This window comes from Bombus impatiens, unplaced genomic scaffold, assembly GCF_000188095.3.
Source record: "Bombus impatiens unplaced genomic scaffold, BIMP_2.2 scf_0551, whole genome shotgun sequence".
Classification (NCBI taxonomy): domain Eukaryota; kingdom Metazoa; phylum Arthropoda; class Insecta; order Hymenoptera; family Apidae; genus Bombus; species Bombus impatiens.
The window spans coordinates 392684-408715 of record NT_176970.1 but is presented as its reverse complement, the minus strand read 5'-3'; the positions used below and the strand labels follow the sequence as shown (position 1 = coordinate 408715).

Genomic DNA, 16032 nt, shown 5'->3' with positions numbered 1-16032 from the left:
TGACAAGTGGTGCGCCGGTATCAATTTCTAATTAATTCCCCGCGGTACGTCATTAACGTAAATTAAACGTTTCGTTTGCCGTGCCGCTGACTCGCTCTTTATTGAAAGATCGTTAAATGCTCGATGAATTATCGTTCCGGAAATTTTGTCGGACGAGTGGGGTCTGTACCGACGAAAGTGCCGCCCTAAATCATTAATGGAATATTCGGTGACCACTGGCCGGTACGAGTAAATGGCAATTACTGCTTTACGCTTCGTGGCCTGGCTTCGAGTAATTTTACTCCCTGGAAATTGGACGTGATACGATCCAACTATGTATGTACACCAACTATGCCCGAACACATTCGCGAGGATTGCCCGCGAGTTTCCACTTTCCCCTCGTATCTTTTTGTTTTCTTTTTCCTTCGTTTTGCCTGTTTTTTTCTTTTTCCCTTCTCTTTTTTATCTTTCGTTTTTTCTTTTTCTTTCTTCTTCTTTTTTTTTTTGGTCCTGACAGTTATTTCGAAAATTAAGGTGCATGGATGGTATCCTGGGTATAATGGCGTCGTTAAAATTTTATCGTCGCTTGTCTTTTACGGGGGAATCGGTTTAAGGCTACTGGGAATTAGAGAAGTGTACGAGGGGTGTTAATTAAAGCGGTGAAAGATGTAAGAGGAAATATTATGTCGTGATGTAATGCTTCACTTATGACGATGTAAGAATGTAATATACTATGAAATATATTATATTAATACTGTAATACTTATACTATAATATATTACTGAGGGCGAAAAAATTCCTCTTGTATATTGATCAATAAAAATTTCTGTTTCAGGTAAGTAACCTGGAATTGTATTAAAATCATGAAATCAGCCAAATCATAGTGGTAAGTCAACTGAACATTTTAATTGCAAGCATAACACGATTTCGAGCAATATATTTATGCAATAGAAATGTCAGTATATAATAGAGCAATTCGATAATAGACGTTTAAGAAATCTTATCAACTAATAGACGTTAAGTATATACATGTAAGTTGAATGCATTGTATGCCTGGTTATAAAATATATCTAAATTGGACGAGAAATTAAAAAGAGCAGAATACGTATCTCTGGAAAAAGATAACTTTACAGATTTTCTCGACGACTGTAACTAACTATAGAAAGTTCTGCGACTAAAAGTATATATTACGACCTCTCAACCAGGTGACGATCAGTCATGTTGTAACTGTTCGGTTGAGGTCGCAAACCCTGAACGATATTAACGTTCAAGGTGGAGGGAAATTAAAGGATTTCTGTATTTATAGATTTTATTTGAAGTGTTTAGTATAAACGTAAGAGTATGGAACGTAAGTAATAGAGTTTAAATATGCGACGAGTGCGTGATGAGTCTTTTTCTCTCGAAGCGCCTGGTGTTTATATTTTAAATGTCAGTGTAGAGGGTGTGTTGTCGTCAACGTTTCCTGTGAAGTGGGAGTCTGTGTCTGTTCAGTCCTGTGACTGTCGAACTGTCGTTGGCGTCTCGCATGTGGTGCGTTCTGTATCTACCTGGCCGAGGATGCGGAGCATAACGTCTAGTTAACGACATCGTCCTTGGTCTGTTGTCGAGTTCTCATCTGGTCGAAGTTGACACGTCGTTTGCTGTTGAGCGGATCCGTCGAGCGCTTAACACTAGATTTACGGGACCTGTCAATTTAACGGATTTCAAACTTCGAAATGAAATACCATTTTGCATCGTAAATTAATCATTTCATCCAAAGAATTTATACACACAATTATTTTATGTTTGGTTGTGTAACTAGTGCTTTCGAATTGATAATTGACAGACACATAATGGAGCACATAAAAGATTGCGCTGAAACCGAGGCGCATCGAGTTTTGAAAAAAGACGTGACGTAGTTTTCTAAGAATTCTATATGCCCGGGGCGCATATGAAGCGAGATCATTGAAAGCTTCCGAAAGATTACAAACAGATAAATTTGCGCTGACATCCGAAATATGGAACAGGCTTGTTATAAGCCTTATGAAAATATCTCAATAGATGAATAATTATTTCCAACGAAAGTGCGATGCAGGTTTACGCAATATATGTCGAATAAGCCTCATAAATTTGGCATTAAGTTTTGGTTAGCAGTTGAGTCCAAACAAAATATATTTTGAATGGTATCCCTTATATGGGGAAAGATGAAACTCGATGCTCAAAATCGTTGGGCAAGTTTGTAACATTAAAATTAGCCGAACCATATTTAAACGAGGCAGAAATATAACGACAGATAATTTCTTTACAAGCATCCCGCTATCTAAAAAATTACTTGCAGAAAAAACAACCTTGGCAAAAAAGGACAAAATGACTTTGTTTTTCTCACATTTATGTAAATCAGAAAACTGCACGCTTACTGTGTATAAAAGTAAACCTAACGTAAAAGTCCTCCCTCTAAACACCAAACATACAGGTGTACAAGTAGAAGACAATTGTAAACGTGTTCCAGAAATCATTACTTTTTATAATAAAACAAAGTTTGGCGTGGATCGTTGTTGTGGTGTGTCGTTGACCAGATGGCACGCAAATATAGTGTGAAAGCAGGGAGTTTCCGATGGCCCCTTTAAGCTTTTTTCAATATTTTAGATTTGGCAGCGATAAACGCGTGGATATTATGTAAAGAGTACACCGGATCGAAAATATCCAGAAAGCAGTTCATATTTTATTTAGCCGAGGAATTAGCTGGAGAAAACAAGAAGAACATTTACCAAAGATCAGATGCTTTATTTCTGTCACCTTCAACGTCAGAAGTGCGAAGAAGTTGTGGGCAAGTGGGTTACTGCAAAAAGAAAATAGAAGCAATAATTGTTGTATATATTGCAAAAAGATCGTATGCGGAAAATGCACAAACAAAATTCAGTATATTTGTAAAAAATGTGCTCAATAAATATGATTACCCTATACCGTTAATATTACTGTCATCATTTCCGTGAGAATTTAAAAAAAAACTTTTTACTTATTAATAATTTATTTAAACGTGAAGCCTAATATTGTTCAATTCAGACTTAATTTGAATAAATCGATTTTTTAAAGAAAATGCGTATTTTCGTTTACCCGTCAGTTTGACGGAAGTTCGTAGAGATAGGTATATAAGAAACACCAGTAAACCTAGTGTTAAGATACTAATTAACTCTTCTCGACGTGATCCGAGTTGTAAACTTTGTAATGTGTAATGGGGGAAATTCCAGCTTCTCAAAAAATAGCAGATGTTTATCCGTACCGTAAACTGAGGACAACTTTAAATCCTGAACAGTATACAAACTGTAAAATTCTAACGGATTTGCAGCAAATAGCAATTTTTAAACCGTTTTAAATTTACTTGATACCTTAATTATCATATTAAAATTGTCAAATCAGAAATGCAGAATTCAAAGTTCTACGCTTTAATATTCTCAGATCAGTTTCATCGGATTATTCTTAAGTTTTTCCCAAATTGCACAGGTAAAAATTTTAGTATTTGCTTTTTGACGAATAATATTCTTTTCGTAAAAGGAAGATAGATTCTACGACAAAATGTATAGTTTGATACTATAGTAACTGGTTCTTGCGTAATCTGTATTATAATCCGTCAAATCGTTGAAAAAATTTGGAAATGAACTATTAAGAATGAAATGCCACTCTCGCGAATCGCCGACACGAATTTCTTCTCTTTAATACGAATTTTGCATAACAAATTTTCTCAAGCGCGACGCGTCCCTAAATACCAGCGCCCTCGTTAGAAACATTTTGTCACGATTTAGCGCGCAGGAAGCATATCGACACGTGTTGGGCGAAGTTGCATCCTTCGCTGGGTCCGGTGAATGCGCATTCATCGGCAATTTCGCGCGTGGAACAGTTTGCGAGGTGGGAACGCGCGAGCAACGACGACAAGTTCTGCATACTTTCCATATGTAGCGCGAAACACGTCTACCCGCCCAAGAGGTGTTCTTGTTGTTGCTTGAATTGCATTTCCAGAATTTCTAATGCGACCAAGCCTGAACTTGCGCGACGATTCGCGGAAGAATCGAGACCGGAGTTCAACGCGACGCGTGTTTCGCAAAATTAATTTAATCGAGCGTGCAACGTATCATCCTTTTTAACATCTAAGCGTCCCGTTTTTCCTTTGATTTCTTCATTATTATTTCTTGCTATCAATCGTAGTAATTGACATTTCTATTAATTAGTCTTCCACTTAACATTCGATATAATCGTCGTTTCACGATAGTTAAGGAGCATCCCAAACTATTAATTGTGATAGATTATTTATAAGGATAGAGTCTTCTCAGTATTTAATTAAAAACCTGATATAAATAGTTAAATCGAAGTAAAAATCTGTACAAAATAAAAAATCTTACTGATTAGTATTCAAATTCTCCGAATCGCATCTTATATCCCAAAATTGTTGGACGATTGGTTCTTACATTTATAAATCGGTTAAATATTCGTTCGATAGCCTGCCTTGGATAAATACGTACTATTTGTCAGAATATTATTGGTTTTATTTTACTTATTTTGTATTGCAAGATCTAAATCTTTACAATAAATTGACGTCTAATTTATGTCTTTCTTAACCCTATTTCTAAATAAGTCATAGAAATTTGTAATTATTCCGAAACAGAGGACCGCAGGTTAATCGAGTGGGGTCAACGTTAAATTTCGACAGCGGCTTACATCATTAACGAGCAATTTCTGACGAACAACACTGGGCTGTCCCTATATTTACATCGAACCATGGTCATTCGGTGCACGAATATGTCACATCGATTTAACGCTCACTGTACTTGGTGAACTGGTTAAATTTAACACTAACTACGTGGTCATATGGCCGCGAAAACATCAATATAACAAGTCTTTATCAATGTTGCGTACATCGTTCCACGTCGCGTTTCCACGAAGCCTCTGCCCTTGCCTCTGTCCCCTTGGAATTTAAATCGAAAGCTTTACGAGCTGCGAAATTTGAGCGTCGTAAAATGCGCTCTCTAACCCATTTCCTGCTTTACGATTATCGTGCTCGATATTTTCTACAGGAGTATAAGCGTCTGCACTTTCTGAATAAAAGAAAACCATGCCTGACAGTTTCCTCTTCGTTATTCAACTCTACCACGTACATTGGTTGACGAACGTTTTAACGTTATTGCTACAAAAAATAACTAAAATTGGCTTTTCTTTTTCCCGTCCTTTTTTCATGGCTTAGATGCAACAAAATATATACATATGCATATTTTCGGTTATTTTGACTTGCCTTCGAGGCCGCTGAAGGGTCTAGTTTCCAAGGATTGATACAGTTCTGTAGTCGCTTTAACAAAGTACAGGCGTCTTTAAGCCAGGCAGCTTAGCTTCGACAACTCTATTCCAAGCAATCATCCTTTCGCATCGACCAAAATATCGCCTATCGCAAACTAGCGAAATACTGGTTCTTTGTTAACTAATTATATACCACTATACATAACTCAAACAAGAAGAACGTTGACAGAGAACAGCGCAAATGAAAATACGTTGATGATGACAGCTCTTGCAGAGCGCCGTCCGCCCAGACATCACCGATGCCCCAAAAACCAATCGTTCCTGGGCCGCTTAAATGCGGACCATTCGGAAGGAACTGATATAGGTTCGACTAGTTTCACAATCGCAACGTCCGAGCAAAATACTCGTAAATAAAGAGAGAGAGAGAGAGAGAGAGAGAGAGAGGAGGGGAGAGACACGATACCGTACAATGACCATTCTCTGCGCGTTGGCGTAGAGCCAGCTAACACAAGGAAACACGTGTTCAAGATTAGCCGGCTACGACAGGTGCTACTGGTTCGCAAAGCTTCGACTACGTTTGCATACGCTCGGTTTACGCCCCTCCTTTCCGTGTTCGATTGCGAAATTCGCGAGACTGCAATTCGACTCGACAATACAGAATTTCTTGCGAATCGTTCCGATCAATTGAAAATGTCTGTGAAGCAAGAATGTAGGATCGGTGGATCGAGGAAAGCGGCCGATCTCCCGATATCGAAAGATTAAAACCCTTCAGTAACAAATCTGAATTCACTCGATACTTTATCTTCATTATTACTATTATTATTATTTTCATAATTACAGCGTAGTATACCAGCTTCGCAGTATATAATTAATATAGTATAGATGCATCATCTGTAGGGTTAACTAGCTCGCTATATCATTGGACAAACTATAATACGCTGACAAATTTCGAGACGGTTTTTAGGAGACGCAAGAAAACAGAAATGCTTGTCTCGTTTCGTCGATCTCGCCAAGCCAACTTAATTTATGCGGTCGGCACCTGTTTATTGTGCGTTGAGTGCTCTGCGTATCATGGAGCTCGCAAATTAACTTCCCCGAGCCACGAACCGTTATTTAGGAACGTTTCTTATCGTTACATAGCGAAGTCATTTTTTGCCAGCTAATTATGAGAAAAATGGACACCGTCGTTTAAAGTTCTCTTCTGTGTCACGCAATTAGGTATTTGATTCACTTTATATTCGCTCGTGTAGACTCTAATGGACAGAAGTAAACCTAGCGTACTATCTACGTTTGTTGGTCAACTTCAAAAGCTTAAAATATTTAAATTGGAAGGTAACCAGTCACGAAGTAGAAAATTCTTAGTCGTTCTCCTGCACTTGCGACCAGAAAAGTACATTCATACTGAAGTCACAATTCTCGCAAGCATTCGTTCTAATGTCCTTCCCAACATATACAACCTCTGACCTGGCTTTTAATATCCCAGCAGCGATGTACTGGCTCATCAGGTTGTTCTCCTGACCAGATCGTTATCAGATCTGGACGAAACACAACCTACCCTTTCTTTCCTTCTTCCTTTACATTTCACCACAGCGCTTTTCCAACTTAAGAGTCGTGTTTTTAAGTCAAGAAAGAAAAACTCGAAGCTGTTCCATGCACGAAATCCGCCGAAACACGTAGCACGACGTCGCGCCGCGTTGTCTCAACTGTAATTCGACGTAACGCGCGGTTCACGTGTATCTCGTGCAGAGCCGTGGCGAACTGTAAGTTACGGTAGACGTGGAAGCGAATTTTAGCTCCTGCTACATCTATCCATTTGTCGAGATCGTCTTAGCATTCATTGCGAACGAATATTCGAGTTTACGAACCTTCCGCTTAATATCATTCCGTCCCCCTAATCTGCGGCCTCGAATTTACGATCCGAAAGGATCTGAATAAGTGTTATCCGATGCGTCGATATGCTGGCGAGAGGGCAAGCTGGAGGACTTCGGACGGTCACGTCTTGAATTCGTAACGAAGGTAAGGTCTTGAATATTTCGACTTTTCGTTTCATTCGCGTTTTCGAATTTGTCACGATGATAGTAAATTGTGATAACAAATTTGAGGGTAGTGCAAATCGTTTAAAAATCGAACTTTCCTACTATATTTTATATGTTCGATAGTATTATGCGTTGCTTGCATCTTCGTAATATTTAATCGATTGGAACAGAAAGATTTATTCATTTTTAATTTGATTTTAAGTATGGAAATTGTATGTAACACGAAGGATAAATGGAAATAACACTGGACCACTATGTACTTTAAAATAAAAATCTTATATTAAATTTTAATTCAATATATGTACAAGGTTTGAATATGAAAGAAATTCTATTGTTTGTGCTCATATTTTTAAACTTGCTGATCCAGAAAATACTAACGAAAGCACGTTACCAAGCTACTTTTAGTCACGTTAATATACGATGTAGTCTAATATATAATATATAACATACTTATAATAAACGTGGAGCAAACATTTATGAATATTAGAGTTTAATTAGAATTTTCATTATATTTTTTAACTCGCGTAAAATATTCTTAATACAGAGCCAAAGCAGAGGGTACACGTTCCAAAAAATAGTTTCATCTAAGAACAAAACTTCATACTATCTAAAATTAACAGAAACACGCTTTATACACAGTTTCGTTGGTCAGCCGTTTGTTCTAAGAGAAAGGATCGGAGGATGATTTTCCAGGAATCAGTTCATCGAAGAATGGAATTGCGCGTTTCATAGCGATTTGAGCTTGCAATTCGCCAAATGGAGAACGCGCAATTCAGCATGTTGAACGACGCCAAGGCGAACTGCGACTGGTTGAGATTATTTCCGGAAGAAAAATATCCATAGCAAAGATGTAGGTGAGACCGAATCAATTTCGCGATCCAATCGCGTTGCAACAGACGGGAAATGAAATTCGAGCATCTTATTACTCCGAGAATGATTTGTTTCGTTACGAAATTAAGTTCGATAGAATTGAAAAAAGAAGACTGTCGAAAGGTAGAGTTTGAGAAAAAAAATAATATAGTAACGTTAAATCGTTTGTAAGATGCTGGTAAGATCAAAAGATTTGTCTCGTAAGATTTTAACGAAGGAGAAATGTTTTCTCTTTATTAATTGTTAACGATAGAAACACATTTTCCGTATTTATACGATATCGTGAAAGGGTTTAATAATCTCGATAGACACATCTGCATACAGTAAAAATCCATTACACGAAAAGGTTAGCACAGAGATGCTTTATCCTCCTATAAAAAGATACCTAAAACTTTATTTCCCTACTTCATCTGCAAATCGAATTTAACCACGAAACCGAGGTATCGTAACCGCGCCGCATTGCGGTTTCCAAGGAAAGCGTACTTGGGATGACTGAAACGAAGAACGTATACGCGAATCATGGGGCGTAAGGTTCGCGGTACGTCTTTCGTAGGCACGTTACGTAACTGGTGGAGGGATAAGCCCAGCAGGCAACTCGTGGGGGTTGGAAGATAGATACGTCAGTGTCTCGCTGTAAGCTGGTCGTGTTAATTACATCCCTGGCTTTCCCGCCCCCTTACTGTCGTTCCTTCGCGCCGGCACACAGTGTGCAATGCGCAGGAGAGAGCTCGTCTTGGAGGTCAGTGAAACGTCGCTGGCTTCGTGGCCATACTGTAATTGGAAACCGCAAGGCATAGCCCACGAGAATTCAAATCATACGGCCGTTTATTAGCACCAGTTGCGGAACTGGAGGACGCGATTTCGCTTGATTGCCATTGGCCATTGGATTCCACTCGAACGCATGGAACGTACGACAAAATGGAGATGGTTCACTTGTAAACGATCTGGAATAAATACGAGAGACGTTCCCACTTGGTGACCATATTTGTTTAATCGTAAAATGCTTGAATGGGATATTGCGTTCTTCCCTCGTATTTTTTTTACTATTCGTGAGAGATGGTAGCTCTGCGAATAGTTCAGTAAGTCGTGAAAACTCGTGCTTATGTGTTCTAACTATTAATTAAAACTTCGATTTGTTGTAAATATTCCAGTCTATAAAAAGTAACGTTAAAAATTACAGTTAATCACGACGACTTTGTCTAAAAGCGGTTCGTTGTTGCTGCTAAACGCAAACAATATGAATTCAATTTTGTACGGCGGAAAATTGTGACTATTGTATTGTTTTAATTATTTTCCTAATGGTTATTAAAAGGGGAATATTCGTATTGCGAAACCGTAGGTTGAAACGTGCATTAATCCCGGAAGCGTCGGACGGAGAGTATGTCCGACCGGCTGGTTCAATTTCATTCGACGCTACCGTCCTCGAGCTTAAACCGAAAAATACGCTGTTCCATGCTCTTTGTAGTCTTTTCACTCTATCATCGCTCATTCATTTTCCGGATAAGCTTCTTTAATGAAATTGCGTGACTTGCTGTGCACAAAGGACAGAGCTGAGGGTAATGTGAATGAAATTTGCGAGTTAATGCGCGGAGACGATCATCTCTGATAGAGGAGGAACGAAGTCGTATGGATTTTTCGCAATTCGACTGAAATAATTGATTGCATATATTAATTGCGTCCTGAATATAAGTTTGTAAAAGATATATTCTTGTTACGAAATGTCGATCTATCTTCGTGTAAATGTACGTCTATAGATTGCAAACGATACTATGAAACATAGAATTGATCGTTATTCTTAATCTTCTTTTTCCATTTTGCAAGCTCAGAGCTGCGAATAATCAACCAAGAAATCTTGCAACGACGTACGAAGAAAGAATTGCGGTTTTATCCGCAGTCATATGTTTCATTTAGCCAGTTGCAACCGATATACCTTGCCAGCCCGACAAACTAACTTTCCTCTCCATTACGCAGAATTCTCGACACCCTTTGCTTGCCGATATATAGGAACGTTCGATGGAATCGGCCGTGCTATTTTCCCTATTGGTTGCCCGAGAAGAGGAATTGTGCCAGGGTAGGTGGGATCAAGCACGGAGGACGCAGGTGGTTGGGAAAGAATAGGCGTCCCAGGTGATAGGTCGTTTCTTGGTTGGTCGAGCGAGATCGCCGATCGTTTTCCGCTGGTGGCTGCGTACAAATGGCATTTCCACGGTTCCGTCGTTTCCGCGGGGCAATAAAGGAGGAAGGGTCAGGGTGCGGTAATGACGCTTGGCCCGCGTAATTACCAGTTATGTGCCGATGGTATACGAGCGATGGTAAGCGGCCTACGCAGAGCTAAAGCGAACGCAATGCGTCACTGTCTGTCAGACTACGGTACTCAAATGGTTATCGCACAAACTGGCCGAGAAGGATCAGTTTGAGAATAACGCGTGTGTGCGCGCCTATACAGCTAGGTTTCTATGAATCTGTTCGAAACTCCCACGTATCCTTTGCCCTATCCGCCAGAGTTCGAATTTTCCGGCGTGATTGACTGACCTTCGAGGAAACAATGGCCAGTCGTAGCCGCGTGGTTTGATACATGCGAGTATTTAGCATGATTTACGACTTGGGAATATGAGTGTTGTATCGAGGGAGTTACGGAGCTTGTTATGCTGTGTTCTGCTGGAGATTTTGGATAGGATTTGAATATGTAGGAGGTTTTTGGTCGTGTTTCAGAATAATGTGTGTACAGGTTGTTACTCTGAAGTACCTATATATTATGTACATATATATACATGTATTTATCGTTGCTGCCAATTACAATTCTCCTTTTTGTAAACCGATGGTGTTTCGTTATACTGGAGCAATGTTAAAAATAATATCAGGATTAGCAGCTTCGTTAAATAAAGATAATTATTCGCACGGTTATTCGGAATAAACGAAAGTTCCATCGATCAGTTTGCTTGTTCTCCTGAAATTGAACTAGTTTTCGGTCAGCTGGTTGCTTTAGTTATTCCGGCAAATCGCCAGTCAATAACAAGGACGAAACATGTGTTGGGCAATTTCACGGGACTCGGCACACTGACTCGATTCATAATTCGAACGATGGCAGTTTTGGCGTTTCCAGCCGATACAAATGAACTGGCGAAAAAGTTGGAAACCGTTGATACGCGCGTGGGTGTGTAGCGTTGGGTCAACCGTAGTCGTGGCGAGTGGTTTTGTTCGACGGATTAATTAAATACGCGCGTTGAACTGGTTCCCATACAAATCCATTAATACGCGCGAGTGAACTTGTTACCTAAGCAACGATGTTCACGAGCCACGGATTCTGCGGAGAAGTTCGAATTACTGCAATTATTTCGGGAAGAGGAAACCAGAGGAGAAGTCAGCCAAGTTCTTCTTATGCTGGCGAATCATCGGCAATTTTAATCTCCGTTGTTATTTGCGCGTTCCAATCGGAAGCCTTCTTTTCCATTACGCAACACCGTAGTTTCCTTTAGAACTAGTGAAAAGAAATATTTTTCTATATGCAACAAAATTCTCAGGAAGCGAATATTAAAATCTTTCGCGTCTTCTTCTCTCACCTTTCAACGATCCTTACGATGTTCCGGAAATTCTCCCTCGCTCAGGTGTATCGCATGATCGAGATGTCTGTCGTGGCAATTACTGGGGCTCTCTGTCGCTCTTACCAGCGAGTTGCACGATAACGATGTCGCGAACAACGGGAAGCGTTAAGCATTCTTGTCGTAAACTCGATGTTCAAGGAAGCAGAATGTTCGTTCGTCGCATGGACGAAGAATACACTGGCGGGAGTTCAGTTTTCTTCCTTTATCCATCGCTCGATAACTCCGTCGAAAGGTAGAACCGTGCTCCTGGAAGGAGTTTTGTCCCGATAGAGGTGGGAAGAGCGGCGAGCTTCGCATGTCCTTCCTGATTTATAGCCGTCGATCGAGCCGACCCTGTTCCTCTCCCTGTGCCACTCCACTTCCGGTAACCTGCTAGCCAGTGGTTCTCACCCGGCCTGTAAAAATATTTACGGACTTTATACCGGTCGGTAACGAAGATAAATCGCGTCACCTGCCACCGACAAGGAACGATGTTTCCTCGAAACCTGGCACCCGATGCTTTCCGATGTTTTGTGGTCCAGTGTCTCAAAACGATCGAGAACGTTCGCTGTTGCAATTTTAGCGATTTTCTTATTTCTATATTTTTTTAAATACAATTTACGATTACATCTTACTAATGTGAAATATTTAACGAGAAAAATCCGTTTACGTGATCACATTCTACGTCCAAATTTAATCGCAAGGCCAATATTTCTACCTTCATAAATCACGCACCTCGTTTCTTTACTCTATTTACTAAATCCACTCATCGATTAGGAGCCCCATAGACAATCGCAATATGCTAAACATCCCACTCAGTCGCCTAATCTGTTCGGTCCTCAGATAATCTCTATACTTGCCTCGTTAATTTCTTATTCGACCGTCTCGACAAAGCCTAACCCGTATTTTACGTGTATTTTTCCCAATCGACCCACGCGACGCTCTCCAGCCAGGGAAATCAATTTTCAAATCTGGAGATTAACTGGTCTCGATAGAGAAACAGAAAGAGAAAGAGGAAGAGGAAGTAACAGACCCCCGATGACCAAGCCCCGAAGCTGAAAATCCCCCTGATACCCTATCAGTTCCGTAGTACGTAGTTATGAACACGAATAAGAAGGGTCGATCGTCTTATCGGGGACTTCGATAGGGAGTATTTCATTTCATTCCCTTTTGTATTACATGCCTATTGCATTACGATTTTCATCAAAATATCCGATCCGGGCTACTTCCTTCTCGCAGCGTGATAATAGAAAGGAAAAGACCGACCAAGAGAAAGGGATAGGCAAAAGGGAAAAGAAAGGGACAGACGAGAGAAATAAGTAGAGAAGGGAAAGCGGTGGCAGTGACTAGGGTGAATTTTCCTCAGGGTGGGAGGAGGCTATTCTCCTCTAATTGGCGTCGTGGGGGAACAACGAAAGGGGGCGGTGCATCATATTTTCTCATTAAAAGCGTTTACCCGAATGGAAAGTTCTTTTATCCCTTCGAAACGCTTCGAAAGTTCCTACTCGAGAGTTTCTAAGCATTCGACTTTCCCTCTCTCTCTCTCTCTCTCTCTCTCTCTCCTGCTCTCTTTCTCGTTCTCTCTTTCTCTCGTTCGAACATGGATGAAAGTTCGCCGTTGAGTTCGGCGTAAACTCACCCCGTGCCTTTGGAGTACGAACTTAACGCTGGCTGGTTATAAATAGCTCTGTCTTACACGGTATTGCTTGCGAGCAATGCCAGAGAAAATTTATCCTGCAAAATCGTTCCTGTGAAAGGTCAAGATGATCACCAAGGAAGATCGTTGCGCAAGCGCGCGTTATGGATTATGCACAGGATTCTAAATTTGATTTATGGCGGGACTTCCTCCTTCACGAGAGAAGGGCGAACATGTTTTTTCCAGCATCTTCTCACAGCATCTTCTCACAGCATATTCCTTATGTTCTTGCTCTTGATCTAATCATTTTTCGACCACTTTTCTACGTATAGTTGCGGGAGAACAGAATCGATCTTTCCATCTAAGAAATGCATGCGCGCCGTTGCGCCTGCCAAAAATGTATGGTCCTCTAAATATAGCGCTCTTCGATCATGAAAGCGTTGAAAATCTAGAGAAACATTTGCACGAATCAAACAAGACAAAACGAAAACCAAGCAATACCCGCTGGCATATTTACTCCTTACCGGAAGAAAGGTCGCGAATTCATGGATAATTCGTAGAGATTGCATCATTCTTCTCGTCACATTGTCTAGAGTGTCACGTGCAAAGATCGTCGAGCACGTGAGACGAAAATATTTTGTTCCTGAATTTGCTAGAAGAGTATAGAGGCACTGTAGGAGATAGAGAAAATTTACGCGACGCTACTTGCAAGCAGAAAACGACGGTCTGTACAAAAGTTCCGTCATCGGTTGTCTGCTTCGTCGGTGTTCACATAGAAGTACGCCAAATCAGAACCTTCCAACAGCAAACCAACACGACGTAACATTACCTCCAGCGTGAATAAACGATTTCGTGGATGATGTCGCGTACGAGAGAGAACGAACAAAATACAAGAAGAGAAACAGCCATATCCCTCGAACATTGTTTGTCAGGGATCATTTTCCTGATACGAAAGAAAGAAAGCCCTTTCTTTATGCTTTTCCCTCCCTTCTTTCCAGCATAAATGTGTATCAAAACATTCAATTCTTTTCGTCGTAAGCCAATGTTAGATCTGTAACAAAATCATGAATTTCTCAAGAAAAATCATACAGTAAGAAGAATTCTGCTGCATCGATCTAATACACGTCAAAGAACGAAACCAATATCGTAGGAAACTTTTATACGCGACATCATGCGTGTTCCACTTCCATCGAAACCCGTACGCGATTTAGCTACGAAAGTACAGCTACAATTATTGGTCATTCATCGTAGTTCTTTCACAGAGAGAAATTAACTACACGCGGCAGTTACCCAGAGTCGTTTCGCAACGATTCGATGCCAATGCTTGGTGATTTTTGTTCGACTACTTTGGATTATCGCCGGCACAGCTCCTCGAACAGCCCTCTCCTTTCTATTCCTCCTCGATGCCTTTTCGAACATTCTTGCCTACGAGGAGGCTGAGTGCTCTCGATAAATATTCACCGACCACTCGAGCCTTATCGTGGGTCCTTCCCAATCTTTCCTCTCGATCCGATTTTGCGAATTCCTTTACGCAGTGAGTCGATCTTGATGTTTGGGAAAAAATCTTTGCTAGAGGGTAGAAGCGAGAGTAGATCGTGATGGTAGGTAGAAATTTTGTTCGTACTCGTTGCTAGACCTAATTATGATAATTCGCTTAACGTTAATTTGTTCGATTCGATACATATCTGTGACATTTCTAATAAATTACGTAAGACAGTGGCTCGCGAAACTTGTTTGATTAAAGGGATTAATGGAAGCAGATGATTATGTCATGCAACGTGTATGGTGTTTCATATTCGTTATTCGTTTAGAACCTCAACTGGTACAGTATGCTATATTCGCATGAATAATTATGTCACATGTTCCTCGCATCTGGTTTCTCGATTACCTAATTACTGGTATTTGTCGTGCTACTATAATTCCTGTTGTACAATTTTAATACGAGATGTAACCGTACATCAGATTCTATTAGTATTTTGCATTCATCACTTTAGTGCTATATGATTCAATTTTCAACAACGAGTATGCATCTACATTGAGATTGATCGTTTGATTTTTAATCGATACAAGAAGTGCCTCGAAATTAACAAAACACTGCGCCTCCCATCGTCCGAGTTTCTAGCATTTAGTGTAGAAAATGTGAGCAGAAATATTTCCATTTTCTCGTATCGATATCGGTGGAAGTCCGCGACACGTTGCTCCCAGCCGATGCAGCCCAATATAAGAAACGTCGAATTTTATCGAGAAATACATGAAAAGGACGAAAGGCGACGTAAGCGAGAGGCAAGCCGAAGAAAAAGCAGAGAAAACGAAGAAGAACCATAGAAGTTGGAAAAGTTGGGAAGAAAGGAAAAGCCTGACGACTTTACACACTACCGAATCACATATTTCCAATTCAATCTGCCTTCGTCTACCCCGTCCGACGAGCGATCGAACGAAAAACCATTATTCTCTGCTCGGACGGCTGGGAAAGTAGCGAGAGAAGAGAACGGAGACGGCAAGAAGGAATTCCAATGTACGTTAGAGGAAGAAAGATAATCGGAGGGACAAGAGAAGAGAAGAGGAGATTCTCTGGTGGAGAATCGCGTGGCGGGACTGGTAAGACCAAGTAGAAGAAATGGAGAGTGAATCGGATCGAAAAGAGAAAGGAGGGGTGAATAGGGGAGAG

The 16032-nt window shown here is 40.4% G+C and overlaps 1 protein-coding gene and 1 long non-coding RNA gene across 2 annotated transcripts in view; both read left to right on the top strand.

Annotated features, from left to right (window-relative positions):
* LOC100744069 (CUGBP Elav-like family member 2) overlaps positions 1-16032 on the top strand; it is a 300281-nt gene that overhangs the window by 44499 nt on the left and 239750 nt on the right.
* On the top strand, positions 487-2928 carry LOC117151965. The gene is made up of 2 exons (XR_004462152.1): positions 487-694; positions 815-2928. It is a non-coding gene; the product is annotated as an uncharacterized LOC117151965 (long non-coding RNA).